Raw genomic sequence first — 23,022 nt, 5'->3', positions numbered from 1 at the left:
CTCTATGTTTAAACTGTGAATCACTACACCGCGGAGGACCAGTGAACGCACCATTAACCGACCAGCAGGACGCCCGTTCATCTTATTAGCAAATCTCGTTAAACCGACCACAACAATGACGAGGAGCGCCGCGGTGCGTTATTGGCCCCCGTGCGTTATTGGCCCCCGTGCTACGTTTGCTTAGCTGCCAAACCGCTGCAGATGGAGAAGAAAAGAGGGCAGGTAATAAGAGTTTATGCTGCACCACAAACAAGAGGGCTGGGGGGGGGGAATGAAGAGATCAACCGAGAATTGGAAGCAGTAGGAGAGGAAGAAAGAAATCCAACAGAGAGGGATTTGTGTCCAGCTAGGTGAGCCATGTGTGTTCATGCTTTAGCGAGCTCAGCGACTGTGTTCCAACATGATGAATAGAGACTGGAGATATTAGAATATGAGACAGAGAGAGAAGGGGGGAGATATCAAAGGGAGGCTGAGAGGATAGGAGGTAGAAATCCTCTCCCATTCTTCCCCATAGAGAAATGAGGGAGTTAATCCTCAGGGGCTTACATTTGTTTTCTATCTCTGCATTTCAGTTCTTCTGACTTCTGACATCCCCTCCTGATTCTGTGCCTCCCTCTCATCATGTGTCTCTGTTTTTCTGCTCATTTATCCATCATTCATATTTGCATCTCGTCTTCCTCCCCCTTCATGTCCTTCTCCGCATTGAACTCCCTCTCTCCTCCATCCCTCTCTGATTCCTTGCAGGCTTTATGATGCACGGTAATCTCATGGCAAACACATTTATATCTGCACATTCTTTCCCCCTCTTCATCCTCTTGTTGCTCGGGCATTGCTGACTGCTGTGTGATGGTGCTTATGGGATATTTACATTCTGATCTGTGCACACGGAACAGATTGAAAGATATATACGAACGAAATCCCGGCAATGACATGCAGAGCAAAAGACCAAATGGAGAGGTGAATAGAAATTCAGAGCACAGTGCCACTTGGATAAAGGCCAACGCAGAGCAGAGCAGAATTTAAAATGAAATCTGAGGCCTATACCGAAGGAATTTGATCTTTAAAAATCTGTGGGAAAAAAGCTCTTCCTCTCCATCCGTCCCATTTGATCCACCTGTAATGGTTTCTCTCTCTTTAGAGCAATAAAGACCGATCATTTGGGTCACTTTGTTTTCTGGTTACAGTGGAAGTCCTGTGACGGTTGGCTTGCTGGATGAAGCCAAGCCTGTAATCTCGTATTGGAGGATAAAAACCATATCTTGCATCTATTGAGCCCCCCCAAAAAGCAATTTCTCCTGATAGACCATCCCTTAAGCCCGCAAATTAAACGTTGTCACCTGATCTCATCACACATTGTTCCCAAAGCTCCCGTCAGTACTTATCCAGGACACTTTTTGACAAAAATAAATAATAAGAGCTTCCAAATCCACCTAAATCGGACATAAATATACTAAATATGCTAGATTCTCATCCTGTTTATGCTACTCCTTCAAATATCACATACCTTTGTTTACTACGATTTAATTCAACATCACTGGGTATTAAATTCTTTCAGTTCCCATTTCAATTTGCCAATCTCTGGAGGTGTTTAGGGCATAAAAAAAGTCAGTAAAAATCAATTGAAAGTTCTATTTTATTACCGGTGTTAGCTCCGTCAGAGGGAGGACTTCAAATTGGGAGACTTCAATAAAATAAGACGTAAGCGTGGCAATCCACACGATAGTTCCAATATTGCTCACTTAGAGACCACTCCAACATCCAGAGGAATATAACAAACCTCTTCTACATTCTTACACATTAAGCTGAGTCTCTTACTCGCAATATCAGTGTAAGCCTTGAACACCACCTTGCAAACACTATGAAAGATAACGAAAGACGCCTCACAGCTGTAGTCGTTGTCCAGACAGCTTCTGGAGTGACCTGCGTCTGTTATCCGCGGCTGATCCTACACAAGTGATATTTCGCACTCTGCCTCATATCATCTTCACCGGCTGCTAAAGCTGCTGTCTGCGGTTCAAAACGAGGCCTTTTGTCATTTTTAAGTGGCCACAAAATCAACAGTTAATAATGAGTCTGGAGAACAGATTAATCACACAACAACACGCAAGTACACAAGCAGCGACACAAACACAATCCTCCGATATCAGAACGACAGCTGATAGATGGGGATGGGAGCAGCTGAAGAAAGCAAACATGCTTAATTGATTAATTGACGGATCAATTATAACCATAACTCATTGACTAATGTGAGCTTTTTTATGATTTTTTGGCCCATTAACAAATCAATGTTCAGGAATATTTGACAGACATTAGGTCAGTTAATTAATAACACATTTATATAATCTAAAGTACAGACGTTCATGGTCTTTGCTTGTTCTTTAAAAATGATTATATACGATAAAGTTTATGGTCCCTAACCCTGCAACTTATCCATACTCTTCTCAACGTTGCTCCTGAAAATATGTATTAATCATCTGCACCTTGCCTCACATTTGCAATCAGTTGTGATTCTGTAATTGTTGTGTAGTGGAAGCTTTGAATAAGGAACAAAGCCGGGAAAACACAGAGAGCAGGAAACTTCCTTGCACTTCAAAATAAAAGCACTTCCTGTCAAACATTTCAAAGTTAAACAGAATTAACCTCTTACATTTACAGGTAAATCAGGTAATGATATGCTTCAATATTTCTCCTTAACTTGTGTCAGTAAGCAAACAAACACATGAGTTCACTGCTTTAAATCAAACAAGAGACAAGTGGAATCTATAAGTGGAATTGACTTAAACAGCACATGAACTCTAACTGTTTGCACTTCCTGTTGGATGCAATCTGCATTTTGTTGTACGTGCAAGGACAATAAAGCTGAATCTGATCTAATACAATCTCACAGGAGGGCTTTTGTAAGATAAACTATTTTCTGTCCTCCTGCTTCTTAGTTGTGATTTTTACTGCATATGTTGAAGGTTAATTAGCTGGAATAAAAAAAGTAATGAACATTAGGAATGACATGGCTGCAGCTCGGTGGACTTCTGGTGAAACTGAATCCTGTGTGTGTGTGTGTGTGTGTGTGGGGGGGGGGGGGGGGTGTGTGAAGGGGCAGTGTCTTTAACAGTCCCTGCAGGTTATTTTATTGATGTGTGCTTTTTTATATCTAGCTCTCAATCAGTCAGGCTGCTGGGTAATCAATACTGGTAGAGGGCATTAAAACCCACTGTGTGTGTGTTTGTGTAAATCCCTGGGAAAGGAATCCTCTCCCCTCTAATTCCTGCTCCTTATCTCTCCTCCCAGACACCCATCAGTGTCACATTTTCAAAGATATATGAGCCTGATAGTTTAAGCACTTTTAACAGCATTTTCCTGCTCCTCACACTCTGGAGAAAGCTTACGCTGCACTGATAGTTTAATACTGTATATGATGCCTGCTTGTTAACATTCACCCAAGTTGTCATGTTTTGCAAATGTCAGACATGTTTCCGTGTGTTGAGGAAATAATTTGGCAGCGTGACATTTAACAGAGCTTGAACTTTAAAGACAATATTTAAAGTCTTCCCTTCAGAGACCTGAATTCTTTTTAATGCTACCATGCATCCGCTATCTGAGCTAGTACCAGTACGCGGGTGGAAATCCAGTTTTTCCTCATTCTTAAGTGGCCACACAATCAATGCATAATTAATAAACTCAATCACATCCTCTGCCAGATTACATTGTGCTCCAGCTTTGGAACATTTGCCCACAAATGCACAATGAATAACGCACAAATGCTGAGTGGTGCAATCCTGACCTGATCGACCTACTTTCTAAAGCACAAGTGTCTCTCATACTCAGTAAATTGACTCATTAGCACATCAGCTCACTGCAGTTTCAGGGTGATTCTCACTTCCAAATCTCAGTTTTGAATTGTTCCTCTGCAGCTTCCCTGATGCAGCTGCTGCTTTAAACAGGACATGAATGCATGCAACATCAGCACACAAGTCACTGGACACATGATGTGCATGCAGACAGAGCAGAGGGCAGTAATGTAGCAGAAACATGTGAAATCAGGCGCTATCTCAGAGTCATTCTTGACATTTTGCCATAACTAGTGTGAGAGCTGGACCAGGAGCTGATGCAGCCGCTAGAATAGATATACAGTATTGTCACTAGAAGGGGGATGCACCCAGCTGGGACTGGACGATTGTTGACGTTGGGGGACTATAGAGATGGCTATTCATCACTGTGTAAAATAACCTCAAATGTAACTTTTATCAGCAAATTTTAACAAAATAATTGGATAATTTCCTCCGATGTGACTAGGTTAGATAGCTCTTAATGTCAACAAGCACTATGGTCCCGGCTGTGTGCATCACTTTTTAGTGTCCTTTTGAGAAACCCTACGCATGTTTCTTCAAGTTGGTGAATGTTTTCTTGCAGCTGCTAATATTCTATCAAGTTGCTGAAGAGGTTTCATCCTTTGCATGTGTTTTGGCACTTTTGTGTTTTCGTGTTTGCATTGCTTCTGAAGCTACAGTTGCTTCTCCAGATGGAAATATGCTGGGCCTCCTTTAGCTGAGACAAAGATCTGTGCATCACCGCCTGTAAGCTGAAATAGAGCGTCATTTAGAAACCATCTCCCCGTATCATGGAAACACAACAGGCTAGCAGAGAATGGATGCTCCTCTTAAAACCCCCCCGCCGTGGCAACTGGTGTAGACTGAAATAACTGAGAAACAGCCCCGAGCTGTGCAATGCACACACACACACACACACACACACACACACACACACACACACACACACACACACACACACACACACACACACACACACACACACACGCACACACACACACACACACAATACATCTGTTGCTTTCAGCAGCCATGTGCCAACAGGAGGAAACACTAATCTGAGAGAGGGAGAGATAGGTGAGAGGGGAGGGGGGCTCATGTGACCTGAGACTGGTTCAGATAAGCACTTTTTGTCCCTTCTATCTCTTATTCTACAAATCACACACACACACACACACACACACACACAACATCCTTGTCAGTTTGGCTGCCGCAGAGTGTCACGGTGACAGAAGAGGTCATGCGGATGAATTGCTGCTTTTATGGGATGTGAGCTTAGATGCCGGTTTTCGAGGTCAACAGGTTAAACATCCAATCAGTACGCAGCATAGCTAAACCCTTTGAACGCAGGCATCGTGATAAGTTACAGGCGGGATCTATAGACGTCAATGAGGACGCTTTTCACCAGCACACAATAAATATCATCCGGGCGAAACCAGATGGAGGAAGAAGCTTCAGTCTCCATTGATGTCTGCCTGATGTGAGTAATATGTCAGCCTCTAATAGAGAATGATTTGCTCATAATGTGTCTCTAAATGTGGCCATTATGGTCTGTTAATACAGTCAGTGTGTTTCTACAACAGCTGATTTCTCGCTCTAACATCATAGGAAAGTAAAACAGAAATTTAACTTAAACGTAAACTGCCTCTGAGGCACTGGATATCGAATCCTACGCAGGTTTCTTATTATTCCTTTTGCTGAAACCTTTCCACTGGCTTTCCTTGTTTAGTCCTGCTTGAATCACCCTAGTAGAAAACCATAAGCCTCCTATCACATCTGTCTCAATATATTCAATTACACTAGGTGCCAAAAGATGCTTTCAAAATAAAAGCATACTTTAACTCAATCAAATAAAACCACTAGATAAAACATTAACTGTACACACAAACAACAAGAAAGTACATACACTATTAAATAATATAAAGCAGTATATAGCTCCAACAGGCCTCATTATGCTCTGGGGGGGTTTTCCCTTTACGGTTTATAGGTTTTAGTGTAGAGAAGAAGCACAAAATGAGCAAAGTAGGGCCCCTTTAATAACGCGGCCTTCTATAAAAAACACCATATCGATCCGATCCTGTTAAGACTTGGAATGATGACAACCTATCCTGCCATTACAGCTCACTTTACTGAGTATTAATCGCTAGTAAAAATCAACACACTCAGGACCATGAGCCGTGTTTTGATCCTCCATCGGGGTATTTCGTTGTTCTGTCAGACAGAAAAATATTCAAAGATTAGATTTTCTTCTTCTGTGGTTTCCTGCCTGACCTGCTGTCTCTGAGTCTTTCTACCTATTTGTCTTTTTCCAGTTTCCTGCCCGCAGTTGAAGGATTAGAATATGCTCTTCTGAAATCGGCTCGTCAGCCTGCCAGCCGCTGATAAGCACACTCAGGATCGATTAGATCTGCCTTTAATCTATTCAACTTTTCAGGCGAATGAAAAAATGCTTAGTATGGGAGATGTGAGGTGCACGATACGGTGACTTTGGGAACACGTGCCCAGAGGGCGAATGCATTGTAAGCCGCATTTTTCAGGCATGAGATCATATTAAATATGCATTTTAACAAGTCCTCTCCAACAAGCCGCTGGAGGCAAATACAAGCTAAACAATTCAAAGTAAATTCCCATTAAGCATGAAGGACAGAGATCATTGCTCGGAGAAACAGAGGCAAACGAAGGAAGGGAAACAAAACACACTGATATAATAATGCTGAATGAAAGAGCTGCAGATAGAGCGCTCTGTGTGCTCTCCCCCATCACTCTCAGGCGCTCTCTGAAAGAGGGAGCCAGTTAAACAGAATGCTAAACAGGCAAGTGGGGCCTGATGTGTCAATGCCAATTCACAAGCCTTTTGATTACACACACACACACACACACACACACACACACACACACGAGTGTCAGAACGCACCTTTAGCTCATTACGTTGAGGGTTTTCTCCTCTGCACGGTGACACAGACCTGCGAGAAAGAGGAGAGGGCATTCAGTTAATCACATGTTAGAAACACCATGTATTCAGGAGGAAACGCTTCAGAAACATTGTGTGTGATGACGTAATTAGATAAATGAAATGCACTGCGTATCTCGTTATGTTCATGATACCATGCAGGGGACGGAGAGAGAGGAACACATGGTGGAATTCATGTGTGGACTGCTCTGAATCTGAGCCTCCTGGTGCTGCGACTACGTGCTTGCTAAGGCTTTCACCACAGAGTGGAGAATAAACTTTATGAACACACCATCAAACTCACAGATGAACAGTTGCTATGCAGATTCATTACAATTTACACCCCCCCCCCCCAGCACAGATTTCTTACGATTGGCTGAAAGTATTGGACAGTTTTTCTTCCAGATGTGAATTGGAGGACCGATGGTTTTGACAAACCCGGCCCTGATTCTTCATTTCATTTTCCTGTTCACACTGCGGGTGTGCGCTTGAAATATAAATGTTGCTATAAATATTAAATGTTGCTGTGAGGTATGGCTTTCAGTTCTAAAGAGCAGTACTGGTGTGATATCTTTTTTTAATGGACGCTAAAATAAATGTTAAATTTGATTTACTGATTTGACATTTGCCAGTACAGCCTTTCCATCCAGAAACTAATTAAAAGTCTTTGCTATTGTGTATTATTTGCATAGATCAGGATATTATAAGTGCCTAAAGATGCTGTTTGTATTAAAAATGGTTGCTAACAAGTGTCTTAATAAGACTACTAAACCTCATCATGCCATACATTAGCCGCCTTTAGCTTAGCGGTGGAGACGTGAAGTCACGTGACCGTGCTGTAGTTCATCCCTGCACCACTGTATTAGTGAATGTTGAACAGAGAATATGTCACAAAAAGAGTTTACATTCACTAGTGAGTGACAGGACTAAATGTTTGGAGCAGCACTGATTGAACGTAGGAAGATTAGAATTGATCACAGATTTTCTGAAGACCTTTGAAATGTTCCTTTGATTCCTGGATCTCCTGAGGTGTTATCTGGCAGAGTAAATGCTCGCGCATCCATCAGTAACTACCAGTGAGAAGCCCCTGAGCCTGCTGCTTAACCCGGCCGGTCCCGGAGGAGGGACTGGGGGCCGGTTCCGGTGAGCAGAGCAGCTCCCCCGTCTGACTGTGAAGCAGGATGAGCTTTCAGCAGGTGAACGAGGCTAAAACAAACCGAATAAAGCAACATTTCTCTTGAAGTTCTCCTCCGTCTAGTAATTATGTGGGTGTGATGGTGCATGAGTGAAGAGATGAGGATGGAGATATATTTTATAACGCTGAAATGGCTAAATATCAAAAGGCCAAAGAGTGCCTTTATCCTCTGTGCCACATTTCTTTTATCCACGTCTTAATAAATGTGCAGGGAGAGATCACACAGCGCCGAGGAGCGACACTGCAATAATTATCTTCCCCTCCGTCTTTATTAAGGACTAAAGATCAGCCCTTAGTGGCTTTGGAGGGGAAAGACTTTTGTTAGAAAGGTCATTCGTCTGTGTGAAATGTATCTCAGAGCAACAAGCAGAAGGGAAGATTTGAACACGTTTTATACTTATAAAATAACCCCAGCGGCTTCTAGAGTGCCGCTTTTATAGACGACACAAATGCAAGCAATTAGCTTTGTATTATACTCCAAATATACACAATATTAAAGAGGCTCTATTATGCTCTAGGACTTTTCCCTTTCCTGTAGTGTGTTATAGGTTTCTGTGCATGTAAATGGTCTGCAAACACTAAAATCCCAAAGTTCTCTCACACACATTTTGGAAAGATACAGTTTTTTCATCATTTTTTCCCATAAAATATGTAATAAATTAAAGAACGGCTTCACTTTCTTGCATTTCAAGAACCAAACAGCAGGAGAGTGATCACCTTGACTGCCCCGTCAACACCGGGCACCTTTCATAACCAATAATTTCTCAGCGCAGGTCACACCGCTCCCATCGTTATCCTGAAGATCAGCCTGCTTTGTATGCACACACTCCTGTCACCTTGTTAACGATGTATGTGTTTGATCCAAAGCAACATGTGCTTACACGGGACAGTCTGTGAAGCCCTGCAGCAATCAGTAATAAGAGCAATGCCACGGTGGAATCAAACCAATCACTATTGTGCTTTCGCTCTGCGGCTGAATCGGTTATTTGTATGCGCCGGCGATGGAGCTCATTCCAAGGAGAAAATGACATCTCGTTATGTGAGGGGGAAAATGGATTTCACCACGTTGTGTTGCTGCAAGATTCCTCGAGACAACACTGTCAATACTGTAACACACTGTCAGAGATGTGCAGGGCGTGAGTGAAGACTTATCGATCTGCTGCAAACAACTCGTTCAGATGCACGGACACTGTATTGATTCATTGTTTTGATGCATTGCATTCATACATCTAAAGAGTCATTCCCTCAATGTGAGAAGCCTACTAGTCTCATGCTTTGTCACTGCAACAAATAACAATCACGATAAGAGTGTTTGAAAGACGTCATGATGATGCACGGCAACACTTCTCCACTCGTGTACATATTGTTGTTCCCTAATGATGGGCTTCAGACTGTTAACATGTGGATCTATACATTTGAAGCTCTGCACATCCCTGCTGTATTACTCTCTACAAACTTTGAGAGGCCAAACAGCAGCACTCAGCGAGTCCTCCTCTGTGCAGCAAAAGACAAAAAGCAGGTATGAAATGATGTAGGCTGCAGCTGCCAGATGAAAAAGAAACGATTTTAGGGATAATCATCATCTCAGAGCTAACCAGAAATCCATCTTTATTTGGAGGGATTTCTGGATCTGTTTGGAAACGCTGTAAGCATGCCGACCTCAAACACACACACACACACTTCATGCAAATAGACAGCTTGAAATGCAGCCATTAGTGTTGCGTCTGTCATTAGCTAAAAGGCCTGAAGCTGGAGCCACACCAGAATAATTATTCTGATTAGAGTCCTCTAGCTGAGCTCTATCCAAACACATTACACTCTCTGGGATTAAAATCTGGTGTTTCATCTAGTTTCTAAATCAAGATGCTGGGATTTATCCCGTGATAGTGGCCAATTGGAAGGCTCAGCGTTGAAAACAAAAGCGGGAGACAGAGCCTCATTTTATGCAGAGCTATAAAAGCAAACAGCAATTCCAAGTTTGTCCCGACTGCAGATAAAGTTTTGAAGCCGGTTTTTCCTCCGCTCACAGCCTCTGCTCTCCGGCTTTATAGGGCAGTAAAACGTTGACCTTTTCTCCAGGAGACTTGGGCCCTGAAGTCACTCCTGACCCGGAGTTTAAAATGCATTAAGACCGCTGCAGACCTTCCTGACAATAATGGAGGGTTATTGGGGGGGTGCTTGTCATTTAGCACTGTCCTGAAATATAACTCCCTTCCTCTGTAGCACTAACTGACCCCAGCAGTTGAATGGGAGCCATCTGATAGTTGAAAATAATCATTTTGAGATCAGGCTGCTGAGATTTAGGGTCCCAAGGGCCAGCTGGAAAAAGGTATTTTATTCCCTGGGTCCTACAGGCTTTACAAATTGAATGACCTCATCAGGCCCAAAATGTCTTGTATTACTTCAATAACTTATCAAAGCCACGTGCCAATTTGTGCGTTATTGGAAACCCACATTTACAACGGCTCTGTTGTGATTGGTCATCAACTTAGAGATGTCTTGCCCCTTAGTCTATCACGTACAGTGTGTTGGAGCGTTATCCATTACAAGCATGAGTGTTACATGGTGATGGCATTGTGTTCCTGAAGATAACAAAGCAGGAGGAGCATGCAGTGTGGGATTTTAGCCTTTGCAGACCATTTACATGCACTACGAGCTGTATAACAGACCAACAAAGCATAAAGGGCCTCTTTAAACTGACATTTCTGTTTGTGTGGCTCTGTTTAAGGGATTAACAGTGACTGCTGCTCGCTGTTAAAACATATCCTCTTCAAAACCAGTCTAATGTATCAGTTGTATGTTTCACAGCGAGCATCTTAAATCCCCCTCGATATGTAATCATTGTCACTCATGTCACTGAATGGCTGTTTCTGTAAGACAGTCATTACACGCCTGAGTGTGAGAGTGGATGTGCTCGTAACAGCGAGCATGTGTTCATGGGTTTGATGCTCTCAGTACGACTGCGGTGAAATGATGCAAGCACAATGTGATAGCGGCTTTGAGGATCAGCACAGTGGGCGCAGCTGGCACACACACACACAGACACACACACACAGTATTGGCTGGCAGGGACTGGTGGATCCCAGCTGTGTCAGTATTATTCATTCGCCAGTATGCATTCACAGGTGCACAGGCATATAGACACACACACACACACACACACACACACACACACACACACACACACACACACACACACACACACACACACACACACACACACACACACACACATACACACATTTCAGTGTAGTAGTGTTACCATGTTCTGGTCCCTGCACATGCCCACCTGCCCACATGCATCGGCAAGCATGGTGGAAACAAGTCCACCTCTCCAGCATGTGGCGGGTCAGCAGAGTATGACACCTGTTTAAATCTGGCACCAGTCTGACTGTATTTAACTGTGACTCTACTTCAACCACACGTTTATTTTGGTACTTTTATAGTGTGTATCTTTAGGCTTCCTCCTCCGCCTCCTCCCCCACCTCTTCCTCCTCTCACCTCCCTTCTGACTCATTGCTGCGTCTGAAATAAAGTGCTCCACAGGAGATGCAGGTGCAAGTGGCGGTCGTTTATTTTAAAGGGGATTGGTAGGTAACTATAGCCCTATTTTATCCGTGTGCTCAGACGTGCTACTCCTACAACACTTGCTCTAGACAGCTGGGCATTTTTCCGCTTCCTCATCTAAAAAAATATGTGTCGGATGCTCTGAAATAGCTCAGTGTGGTTAGATAAGCCTGAAAGACAGAAGTCAGATAGATCTTTATGTTCTCCATCCCAAGTGGCTTGCAATACCGAGCTGCCTACCCTTGAAAAATGTCATTTGGTTGCATAATTCTACACTGAAATAAAACGTGTAACTTTAATATTGCACTTGTTTTATGCATGCTTCCTTAACTTGTATTTCTTAGATAACAAATGCATGTTGTTCTACCCTTTCAGTCGTCAGTGTGAAGCAAAAAATCCATATTTCCTGATCAAGCGTTTCCTTTATTATAAGAAATGTGTCTATGGATCCACGAGTCAATCAATCTGCTTATTGTAAGCCCTGTGTCGTATGGTCAGGGAACACAAACACACACGTAAAACCACGTGGAGTTATGTGAATGCTCTTTTAGCTGTTGAAGTAAGCTGCACTCCCTTGAAAGCCCTCATCCCTCTTTGCTAAATCTGCAGAGTATGGGAACAGCGGTGTAACATCATCAATCTCACGTTGATGCTGCTTTTAAAACAGATGTTGATGATTGAGATCCCCTCCCGTAGTTGGAAAAGTTTGAATGCCAATTAATCCTCCGAGCTTTAAAGCTTTACTTCTGACCAAACAGTCTTTACTGCCAACCATTTTGCCCTAGTATGTCATGCATGAGAGTTTGTAGCACATGTTGCATAAAGTATAGTGTTTGCAACCAAAGTTTGCAAACTGCAAAACCTTACATGCTAATCTCTACTGTATAATAATAGCACAGAGGGTTGGTAATTTCTCATTAAAGTCTGCAACTCCAGTAAGAAGCCAGTGTAATCTGATTTTCAAATCCAAACTTTACAATTACATCTTAAGTTCATAGGTCTCCTGTAATTATTTACAAGCAACATCTCTAATATTGTCCTTTGGCGACGCTTTTGTAAAATGAAGCATTGATTTCCCTTTATTTAAATCCTTCCCTGGAGATGGAAATGTTGTGAAAAGACTGAGTTTTAAGCTCAGTGAGGTAATTTAAAACCTCACCCTCAGCGTTCCCACAGCCAAAAAAACTCCTTTATTGCTTTAAGGTGAGATTATTAGTCGCTTGGGAGTCATTTGCTTTTTGTGTATATTCATTGTGCGTTCAGAAATCAATTGTAGACTCATTTCTCCTCTCCCTTGTGCTAATAAGATAAGCAAACTAAAAACCCAACCTACTCGTTTTAGGACTCAAAGAAAAAAAGTCTTTAAGGATGCTGTGCGACACTTGCCAAATGAGCTAACCCAATTTGGAGAGGAGGGTATAAAGAACAGATAAGATAGGCTTTATTGTCTGTAAAAACAATAGATGCATCCATCAACTCTGCATGCTCTACTTCAGATAACAAATGCACACATTGCAGATGTTTATTGTCAGGATGTAATGTGTCTTGATTTCTGCACCAAAGACAAATCCTAGTTTGTAAAAAACTTGCAGGAAACTGGATTCTGACCCTGGTACTACAACTCCTCTGGTTTTGTTTTTATGTCGAGGATGGATATGAATAAATATGAAGTACACCAAACTGATTTTCATTTGCTAAGATTGCCTCTGATGCACCTCGGGCTGCTTTCTTACCCGCTGCTGTAGCCACAACAAACTGTGTGTGAACTTCAGAGGACACTGCACTGCATCCTGTGTCAGTGCTGCAGTGATAGGGAGTAAAACAAGAGGAGACTAAGGGAGCCGGAGCAGTGGTGCAGGAATGAGTCCTAAAACACGTTAATGAGTCGGCATTTTAGCACTTACTGTTCCATAGTCTCAAACTCAACAGTTTTTGAAGGTGTTTTTGGTTTGACGTCTGAAATCGCCAAATAGAACTCATGTGACCGTGCTGTAGTTCCTTTATAGCCCAACATTAGCCGCCTTTAGCTTAGCGGTGGTGACGTGAAGTCATGTGACCGTGCTTTAGTTCCTTTATAGCCCAACATTCGCCGCCTTTAGCTTAGCGGTGGTGACGTGAAGTCATGTGACCGTGCTGTATTCATAGGCTAACGTTAGCTTTTTACTTTAAAAACCATAATTGTTTGTTTTGAGATCTTCATTTCTGCAATATTCCAAAATCAACTGGGAAAAATCCTGTTGAGTTTTGTCGAGGGAGCCCATGTGATGCTAACTTCCAGGGTCGGCTTTCAAAAAGGTGTCATCACTGCACCACTTTCTCTTTGGCAGGCTGATGGAGAGACACAGAAATCAAACTGCAATGTCTACAATTGTGAGGCAAATACTTCACTAGACAGCCTTCTAAACACACACACACACACACACACACACACACACACACACACACACACACACACACACACACACACACACACACACACACACACACACACACTTTGCAAACAAAAGAAAAGGTGCACACAAACTTGAAATGAAAACACTTCTCACACACACACTTCACGCTACACCGTCACTCAGAGATGGCGGAGTGCATGCAGCGACGGCGAACACAAACACGATAATGACGGTGGTTTCCGTCGACGTGACAGAGAGAAGAGATGTATTCCTGTTGACATGTTGACTTAGAGAGACGAGCGAGAGTCGTTTAACTGGCGGGGAGGGGAGGAGGGATAAAGAGCATGGAGATGGGGGGGGGGGGGAGAGAGAGAATAAATCTGCTTCTTACATATTCAGTTCTGCATGGCTGGGCTGCTTATGCATGTACGTGCACACTCCGTTATGACTTGCTTCACTTGTCGATGATTTTCATTTAGATAGTTTGTTATTGTATGACACGCTCTCTTACTCACACAGCAGCTCAGCCACAGCTTCACACACACACACAGATACACACTCGCATGAATATGTAATGATCCCTCACAACTGCATCCTGACACACAGTGATTTTCCTCCTTAAAGTCTGTTTGGAGCGTTAAAAAATACAAACAACAAGCTCATAAGAAGCTGGGAATGAACATCCTTTAATCAGATCCGGATGCGGCTCCCACTGACACCACAGAGTCGGAGAGATCATTTCCATCAATTACATATTTAGGAGTAAATGTCATCACTGGAATATTACCCTAGAAACGTTTGCTTTAATTTCAGATTTCCATTTTAATGCTCTCCCGGTTGGATAGGTAGTTTAAAAGTCCTTCAGCTGGAGGACGAGCTGAACTTTCCATATCTATGAGGTGGAAAATCGTGCTCTGCCACACCGACGCTCTCCACCTTTCCTACCTGTGTATATGATGACATAATTATCATGTATATCCATGTAATAATCACTCATAAAGTCAGCTTCTGTTGGGTCGTGACCTGAAAACTGATGCATCCCTCCCCGACGAGGCCCTTTCCTCTTTCTGATCCAATGTTCTCACCTCTTTGGCGAAAAGGGCAAGAAAAAAATAGAAGTCCCCTCCTGGGATCGATAACATATTAGTGCTGCGCTGTGTATTATATAGCAGATGACCCAACAGTGGAAAGGCTAGTTTTTTTCAGGTTTTTTTGGGACAACCAAGGTGCAGCCAGTCGCAAGAAAAAGTTAGTTAACTGTTTGGATTGACCTCCGTTCATGTCTTACTTGTCTTAAAACATGGTCTGATCTTCATCTGAGTTCCACATTTAAAACAGTTGTTGCCTAATTTAAGCCTTTGTAGACCATTTACATGCACTCAAAGGGGAAAGAAAGGCCCAAAAAGCAGAATAGGGCTTCTTAAGACACATTAAGTCTATAATTGTGACATTTTATGACCATTTAATGCATAAAACAAGGCAATTCCAAACGATTTGCATACTTTTTCTAGCCCCTCCTATAAGTGCAAGTGGAAACCGCTGGCAGCGCCATGAATCACCGCATTCAAACCGTGCCGCGCTAAAAGAGCAGAGAGAAGGATGGGAAACTGAAAGGAGAAGAAACTGGTGAGGCTGGATGAGAGATGTATTAGCACCAGATGACATTTCCATCACCAGCCCATCGATCACCTCGGGGACATCTTAAATGGTGTGTGTGTCATATGCAGAATCAAGGCATGGGAAAATCACTCTGCAACACACACACACACACACACACACACACACACACACACACACACACACACACACACACACACACACACACACACTGCTTCTAAGTTTATTAAAAACTACACAGCCCATCCATTTCCCGATTTATAAAATTCTCCAATATTGTTTTTCTTCATTATTGCTTCTAAAAACAATCAGTTGTTTCGGTTTTTGAACTCATCACCAGTGCGGCTTCCTTCAGTACGGTGTGCTAACACACTTAGCATTGATCCACTGCCACTGAGATTTATATGTTACTGATTTGCTCCAGGATGCACAGACATCTGCACCACAGACAAATAGCATTTACCTGAGTTGTTCCAGAGCACACTTGTCATGTATCCTCGCATCTTCCTCCATTGCATGCTTAGAGGAATAGATAAAGTTCCCTTTGCACCTGTTTGATAAACAACAGGAAGCTGCAGAAGAGTCTGGAAGAAGGTCCAAGGTAAATCTGACTCCTCTCCGGCCTCCTCTAGCTCCTAGTTTCGGTCCGTCTCTCGGTATTCAGCGGCCGCTCAGACTCTCTTATCTAAATCTCCATTCAGACGCAGAAAGAGACAGAGCCGGGCCGAGCGAGTCAGAGAGAGATAATACAGGTCACTCTCCAATGACAACTGTAAAAGGCATCTGGGGAGAGGAGGGAGCTGCTGCTGCTGCTGCTGCAGAACAGTATGGATTTCTGCTCCGAGCCCAGACCGTGAAATAACATGCAGTAAGCTTGATGTGAAAGTTACTTTACATCTGCTGGTTTTTTGCAGGCTCACCGCGTCTTAGCCGTTTATTTTAGGATCCGCTGAAAGCCCGTGGCAATGATAAATCAGCAAAAAAAAGAGGCGCCATATGCCTGAGTAATGGGGAGCTGAGCAACCGCTATCATGCAAGATGGAATATACTTTTTGCACCCTTTATTTCATACAAAATAGTCCTTCCTTATTTCTTACATGCTTGCAGGATTATTTTAGAGGTGGTTTTTCAGCTTGAATCTTTGGTTTTTACAGCCAAACACCCCAAGCATATTTTCATCCCAACGTTTCTTCATACTTTGATCCTTCATCCATCCCAGCTGACCATCAACCTGATGTCAAGGAGAGGCAAGCTGTCTGAAAAAGGGATGATTTCCCTCAAGTAAACATCCATAAATAGTGTTATTATGTAGCCTGAAAGGAGACCTGGAGGTTGTAGCAGTGGTGGGTGTGTGACTGGACGCATGCCAGCTTCAATCCTGTTCCTGCTGCTCCCGGAAATATGAGTTATTATGGGAAATGTGGCTGTTTTTTATCAAACATACACAACCCTGTGTACTTAAATTGCCCTTTACTGAGCCTAGGTGTGTATCTCCTCTCCTCGTCTAATTGTCCAGTTTCTATTTCACAAGCTGATTTAGATTAGGACCGATATCTGAAGCCCCACACACACATGTATATATTTATTTACACACACACTGAGTAGAAATGAGAGTCCATTAAATATGAGGGTGTTTGTTTTTATCACCCAGCCCCTCCTCGGTGCAGCTGCTGTTCATTTATCTCTCTGCGTCTCCTCCACCTTTACCTGTCTCCTCTCCAGACAGCAAGGTAAATAAAATTGAATTTGGCATTTCGTCAAACTGCTGTCAAAATATAGCGCCGCGAGCCAACGGCAGTATTTCTCTCCAGGATCTTGTCCTGCAACGATGTTCGCGCCTCACGGAGCAGCTTGTAAGTCACCGTCGCAGACAAACCGGACACGCCAAGACCCTCAAATTCTGATCGAAGTGTCAGAGAATCCAATGACGGTTAATCAGAAACACACAAATAACAAGCAACCAATCACAGCCTGTTTAAAGTCACATGTTAAAGGGGCCATATTGTTGTGCATTGTCACCATGCTTTAATGTTCAAAAAGCTCTTTGTTTTCTCATACTGCCTGTGCTGCAGCACCTCTTTTCCCCCTCTGTCTGAAACCAGAGCCCAGTCTGCTCTGATTGGTGATTGGTCAACCACTAACAGATGTCCCGCCCCTTAGCCTGTCACGTACAATGGAGCATCAATAGAAGTGAAAGTGTTATGTTAGTGATGTCTCTGTGTCATGGAAGTAAACAAAGAACTAGAATGAAGGAAACTTTGGATTCTAGCCTCTGCAGACCATTGACATGCACAAAAACCTAACACAGGAAATGACCAAAAGCATAAGGGCCTCTATAAGCAACCTGCCCACACTGCAGCCAGGTGTGTGTGTGTGTGTGTGTGTGTGTGTGTGTGTGTGTGTGTGTGTGTGTGTGTGTGTGTGTGTGTGTGTGTGTGTGTGTGTGTGTGTGTGTGTGTGTGTGTGTGTGTGTGTGTGTGTGTGTGTGTGTGTGTGTGTGTGTGTGTGTGTGTGTGTGTGTGTGTGTGTGTGTGTGTGTGTGTGTGTGTGTGTGTGTGTGTGTGTGTGTGTGTGTGTGTGTGTGTGTGTGTTTTTGTACCTGGCTGTTTTATATTTAGCCGTTTCTCCTTCCTCTGCTCCGTCTCTCTGCCCACCTCTCCCTCTCTGTCATCTCCCCTCCCTCTCTCGCTCTACGTATATCTCTTCCTCTGAAGCGGTGCTATCAAATGGTTGCGATGTGAAGTCGGCCGCAATGCATCGCCGCGCTCTGTCTCTTAGCGTATGTGCTATCAGATCCAGTTGCTTTAGCTTAAATCAGCCCTACAGGAACGTTAAAAGCCTATTGAGTTTCTTTTCACAAGCTCCTACAGCTTTGCCTTATATACGTAATACGATGTGCTGCCGGCGTGTGTGTGTGTGTGTGATTGCAGCTTGTGTGTGCTGCATGTAATGTGATGCAGTGTTTTAATTTAGGAAAGGAGACACAGTCAGCAGGTAGAGGTTAAGACCTCTGCTGAAGGACACACACACACACACACACACACACACACACACACACACACACACACACACACACACACACACACACACACACACACACACACACACACACACACACACACACACTGTAACCTAGCATGAAATTGATTTCAAGGTAAAGTAGCAGAACATATGAGGTGGCCACTGTATTGTATGTTTGTATTTTGAAGGAGAGGGGAGAGATACGATGGGATGGCAGACAGAAGCCACTTCGGAAAATCAATAATATCTTCAGTAACGCTAGATTTCACAGCTTTTTCATTCTCTATACTTCATAAAGGTCTCTCAAAAGAATATATATAATATATAAAGTATATAGGAGCAATAGAGTTTGAGAATTAGCTTTGGTTGAAGAGGACCTTATGCTTATCCGGGGTTTTCCCTTTCCTGTAGTGTGTTATTAAATGCAATTAGACATCTCTAAGCGGTTGACCAATCCCAACAGAGACGGCCAGCTAACCAATCAGAGCAGACTGGGCTCTGGTTTCAGACAGAGGGTGAAAAGGAAGCTGCAGCACAGACAGTATGAGAAACATAAGGAACTGTTTCATGAAAACAAGCATAATAGGGCCCCTTTAAAATGCCTCTGCTTTGAATCTAGACTCATCTCACGTATTAAAACCTGTTTTACTCTCGCTAAGAATGAAGAGTTGACTGCATTAAAGTTGTTTCTGAGTCTCTTCTTGGCAGTAATGACTCGGGGACCATCGGCAGCAGTAACTGGATCAATGAAGAGGCTGCAGTTAGAAAATAGGGGTCGCCGTGATCAATTATACTCCTAACTGCTGCTGAAGTGGCAAAACAACTACGGCCAAAGAACCTCCGTCACTTTCTTCTGGCCAGCCTTCATAAGTTTAATAATTAAAATGTCATTGTGCACTTTTATTGCTCCCAATTAATCAGCTGACATGTTTTGTATAAGACTGCTGCAGGGGGAACTCAGAGTGTAAACGTTTCACCGCCCGCAGGCAGCGGAGAACGAAGCTTTGTGTTTGCTGCTTTTTCCTTTCTGTTTGTGCCCTTCACTTTTATTCTGATCCGCCCTCACAAGGTCCTCTTAATTTGTTGCCCGTTACGCTGCTATTAAGTCCCTTTTTCCCCCCGCCTGGATGTTTAACTACCTGTTAACCATCAATGGAATCCCTGAGTCGTCCCCATGCGGTGACTCAGCAGGTGTTTGGCCGCCTCGTGTGTTGATTAGAGAGCTTCAAACCTCACATCTTCATCCTCCGATTCTACTTCTACTGTCATTAAGAGCTGCAGCTGGTCGGATGATTTATTAATGTTTAATGCAAGTGATGCATGTGGGAGATACCATCTTTACCTTTTTAGGTCCTTTTCAAATTCAGATTCATGCTACATTAGCTGTTAGCTCGTTCCTCTGATCAGAGCAAAACGTTTCTCCGGTTTCTCTTCTTCAAAATGTTCCGTCCTGTTGTTTCTGTTTTATTTCTCTCATCATTGCGTGTTCCCTGCACCAAACGAGCTTGGACAGAGTGTTTAATGTCAACGACGAACACACACACACACACACACACACACACACACACACACACACACACACACACACACACACACACAATCCTGCACTCCAACACTAGGGCGGCACTATAAATGGTTTATGTCACAATCTTTGTCAAGCACACCCCCACCCATCACACACACACACACACACACACACACACACACACACACACACACACACACACACACACACACACACACACACACACACACTCCCTAAAGCATCAGCCATGGAATTGAAAAGCCACTTCAGAAAAATAATGGAGCTTTGGCGGCCTGCAGCATGTATGTGTGGGTGGGTGTGTGTGTGTGTGTGTGTGTGTGTGTGTATGTTTGTTTCTTAGACTGTTGTGTGTGTGTTTGTGTGAGAAATCGTGCATTGCTGCCATCTTGAAGGTGGAAGGTGTAAATGGATCTCTGAATGTTTGCGGTCAAAAGGGATTTGACCCATTTTCAAAGCGCTTGTGGATGTACAAATGTACGGGTGTGTGTGTGAGTGTGTGAGATGGTTGGAGCAGTGATTTCTGTCTACCCATAAGCAAAATGTGAACTCTCAAATGAAGCTGTAGTTAGTTTTAATGTCTTCCCATATGGAATAATATATTTACATTTTTAACCCAAAAGGAAAGCGTCATCCGGAATGACTTTTAATGAGAGCAACGGCGGATTCATTTTTAACATCAAGTACTAAATATTACAATGAAAGCCTCGGGGTCTCAGCTTTGGACATTTAGGGTTGCACAATTTGGAAAATCTAACTAACTGGGAGCGAAGCCACCTCTGAAGGAAAGCATTTGATTCTTTGCGGACCATTTACATGCACTCAAACCCATTTAACACACTACAGGAAGCAAACATTTACATGCTTGGTGCCGCCCTATTGGCCCTGTGAGCGTGGGAGAAGAAGGTGATGCAAGACAAAACGTACATAAAGAGCTCAGGATCCAAGTAGCTTAGGATTTCCTTTAATCTGCCATTAATCAGACGCTTCATTTAGATACAAAGATAAATAGATGGCAGGGAGGGAGGGAGGAAGGAGGGAGGGAGGGTTTTTCGCTTGCTGGCTGATGATGAATAACCCCATCTGCCTGTCATCACTACTACAGCTACTACTACACCACACACACACACACACACACACGCACACACGCAGAATCTGTCACACATTCCCTCTAAACAGCCTCGGGGGAACCAAGGCGAGATTAAGATGGGAGAGAGAGGGGATGCTGGGTGTGTCCTGGGATGCAGATAAACAGAGAGACGCTACCAACCCAAAAGCAGGACAAAACACTCTAGGGAGGAAAGACACCTGTTCCCCCACCCACACATTTTTGAGCAAACTACCCTATTTTTAGCGTACCGTTAAACTGAATCTCTTCAGTGTTTCTTTAGTGGATTAAATCATGGTATCTCCAACGTGATGGGGGTCAGATATATCGTTTTCAAAGGGTTGACCAACAAGCTAGGAGCAGATTTTCCACTAGTGGAGCAATTAGACTTAAAGCAAGGGGCAGACACTTGCACCATGTAGTAATGCAATACTGTAGACCATCAATAGTGTAACAAGTAAATTATAAATGTGTCTCATCACCGCAAAAACAATCATTTATTGTGGACATTCAATAAACAGATCATTCAGCCAAGTATGTAATTATGAAAGTACCTTCAGTATGGACACCAGTAGGGACTTTATGGGAGTCAGATGGTGAGCCAAATACCCTTCCCTTTGTTTTCTATATGTTAATCCAGCAGGCTTTTAAGAGACACTTGCAATGCTGTTAGCGTGTTAGCGCTGGCCTCCACGATCCCTGATGGCTCGTGTGGATCTACAGCCTTTTGAAAGGAAGCCCCTTCCAGCGATCGATGGAGGTAAAGTGTTAGAGGTTGATTAGAAACACGACCAGAGGTCAAAGCAATCTCACGCAGGTTCAAAGCATGTTCACTGCACTACGTGTTCAGGCATTTTCAAGGTACACAGGGAAAATAAAGCTTTAATTTATTAGAGGATACCAGCAGCTCCATTGCTCTTGTCTTTAAAAAGTTCCCCTTTCTTTCCAACTACGTTAGCCCTTAAGAGGCTGAAATGTGACATAAAGGTCAAATATTTGCGAGTGGTTGCATCCATTGGGAAGGAGGAGAGGACAGTGATTACTTTAAGAGCGTTTACAGGGTCTGTTTATCAGGTTTTCGTAGAGGCGCTAACGTCACTTCTAGTAAATATTAAGCCCCGCCCACTTTCTGGTGAACTCCTCATCAGAGCGAAGCTGAAAATAATAGTGTCTTCATGTCTTAAAGCTGCTGAGTCATATATTGCACCTCCAACAACAAATAAATCCAGAGTTCTGGTTTCTTTACTTACTCTCCAGAAAAAAGGAGAGTAAAAGAAAGGATCAGAAATCTCAGTCTCAGTGTCAGCCTGCTGCCTGCCACTCGTCCCCCTGGCAGACCCACCGGACATCCATCCCCTATTTATTCTCCATAAGCTGTCTCTGCCGTCTGACCAGACACCTGACCCCATCTTCCTATTTCTGGACTCATTAAACCCTTTCTGACCAACAGAGATATTGTTTTCTGGCATCACTTTAACAATTTACGGGGGAAATCTGCATTTTGGTTTGAGGGCGCAGAGACCCTGAGGTGGTGTGGAGTTTCTTCAGAAAGTCGCTCTCTGTTTACGGTCAGCATGATGTTTTAGCTAGAGTGAAATAAGCCTAACCCAAAAGCCTGACACCAGATGGATCATCACACTGGAAGAAAGTGCTCCAAAAAACACGAGACACAGAAAATAAAATGGAGTCGAGGCTTAAGGGGAGAAACTTGTTTCAGCTCTGATTTGATTCAGTGGAACTCGCAGTATTTCTCCAACGAAAAGGTATTATTAAGCTCAACGTCTTTTATCGATTCCCACACAAT

General features: G+C 43.2%; 1 protein-coding gene across 1 annotated transcript in view; it reads right to left on the bottom strand.

The window, feature by feature from the left end:
• cdh11 (cadherin 11, type 2, OB-cadherin (osteoblast)) overlaps window positions 1-23,022 on the bottom strand; it is an 86,172-nt gene that overhangs the window by 41,488 nt on the left and 21,662 nt on the right. Inside the window, exon 2 of the mRNA XM_063875367.1 lies at window positions 6,739-6,787. The gene's annotated coding sequence lies outside the window, so the exon portion shown is untranslated. The remainder of the gene's footprint in view (window positions 1-6,738; window positions 6,788-23,022) is intronic.

This window comes from Eleginops maclovinus, chromosome 22, assembly GCF_036324505.1.
Source record: "Eleginops maclovinus isolate JMC-PN-2008 ecotype Puerto Natales chromosome 22, JC_Emac_rtc_rv5, whole genome shotgun sequence".
NCBI lineage: Eukaryota > Metazoa > Chordata > Actinopteri > Perciformes > Eleginopidae > Eleginops > Eleginops maclovinus.
Note: the sequence above shows the minus strand (reverse complement) of the source record. Positions and strands in the feature narration are given on the sequence as shown.